The sequence below is a fragment of the Populus euphratica genome, unplaced genomic scaffold, assembly GCF_000495115.2.
Source record: "Populus euphratica unplaced genomic scaffold, PopEup_1.0 scaffold730.1, whole genome shotgun sequence".
Taxonomy (NCBI): Eukaryota; Viridiplantae; Streptophyta; class Magnoliopsida; order Malpighiales; family Salicaceae; genus Populus; species Populus euphratica.
In genome coordinates this window covers 1-1858 of record NW_011500590.1, presented here as the reverse complement: position 1 = coordinate 1858, position 1858 = coordinate 1, and positions in this window count along the sequence as shown.

Here is a 1858-nt window from a genome sequence, read left to right as displayed (position 1 = left end):
GAAAGGTAAGATATAGGCCTACAACTTTCATGGAGCCTAAGATTTAAAAAGGTTATTTTCAAGTCCAAATTGTAGCAATAACGAAGAAGTCTGAATCTATCTTGCAGCCTAAGCACTGTTCAGTTTTTAGCCCATATTTAGAGTTCTAGAAGCCCGAATGACCTCAATTATTTTTTTCTGGAAAGCTGAGACAATTTTCTAAAACTTTCATTTTCAAGTGGTTCAAATTATGACCTTATAAATGACATTTTGGGCAGACAAGAGAAGATAAGGATTGTCACCAAGTCAAGAGTTGGCCACCCGCTCATCAAGTAGTCATCAAATCAATAGTTCCCAATTTTGGCCTATAAAAGGAGGCATTTGCCATGCATTTAGGCATCTTGGTTTTCAGATCAAGATCATTCTCTTGCTTTCTCTCTTTGTATTTTTTTAATGCTTAAGTTTTGCTTTTATTAATATCAAGTTTATGCATTTCCTTTCCTTTCCTTAGTCAACTTTTATCTTATTTATGTTTTTATTTTATTTATTTATTTTTCTTTCTTTTCTTATGTTTAGTTAAGTTTATTATGCCAAGGTGAAAATGTTATATAATGGTGTAATAATAAGTATTGTAAACGCCCAAAAGAAAAAAAAAATATATATATAGAGAGAGAGAGATAAAGAGGGAGAATTGATGACTCCACCATCGTTGGCGATTTCTGAATCGGCAATGATGCAGTTTTTGCTGTCGATTTTCTGAATCAGCAGTGATGTAGAATTGGCAGCGACGTAGTTATTTTTAAATTATCTTAAGGAGCTAGAGGGAAGGGTAAAACCAGTTTTGGATAGACCAAAACAAGAATAAGAACACATCTAAACCAACCCCAAACACCCCACCTCATTTAATGGGGAGTATAAATATAAGGAGAAGAGAGAAGGTAACCCTTGCTCTTCCCAAAGTTCTCTACAGCTGTATGTTCAGTTGCATGTTGCTCTTCCCTTTCTCTTTCCTAATAGAAACCTAAGCCTTGTGAATGTATGAGGGAGAGAGAGGAGACCTTGAGAGAAGATCGAACAACTACCTAGAGGGAAAGGAAAAAAAGGACCAAAAAACATGAGAGGAAGAAGAAGAAAGAGAAGCAGTGGGAGAGGAGAAAGAACACTGTCAAACCTTCCTTGAACTTAGCTAGATTCGAAAGGTATGGGTTATGAAACTCCCTTCCTCTTCTCCTTAAGACCCATCACCAGAAATGAAGAAGAAAACCTAAGAAAATTGACCTAGGACCCAAGCTAGTTGTGAAGGTTATGTGCTGTTCTGCTACGGGGTTGGCTGGCATGCAATGTGTGTGTGTTCTGTTGAGATTGGTTGAAGGTTATGTGCTGAAATGGATAGTTTCAATGTGTGTACTCTACTGGAATTATTGAAAGATATATGCTGTAATTGATGGTTTTCAATGTTTGTGTTCTACATCGAAATTACGATTTGTGCCAAAACTGTCGGCTGCAGCGAATTAGCATTCGCTGTAGAAATTGAGTCTTCTGCAGCGAATTAGAATTCGTTGCCAAATTGTGTGTTCTGCAGCGAAATTTTGATTTGCTGCCAAAAATGTGTCAGCTGCAGCAAATTAGCATTCGTTACCAAAACCAAGTCTTCTGTAGTGAATTATCATTTGCTGCCGAAATGTGTATTTTTCAACGAAATTATGATTTGCTGCCGAAACTGTGTCGGCTGCAGCGAATCGCTGCCAAAATTAAGTTGTTTGCAGCAAATTAGCATTCGCTGCCGAATTTCATGTTCTATAACAAATTTGTGATTCACTACTAAATTTGAGTTGGCTGCAGCGAAATCATAATTTCGCTGCCGAAACTGAGTTGTCTG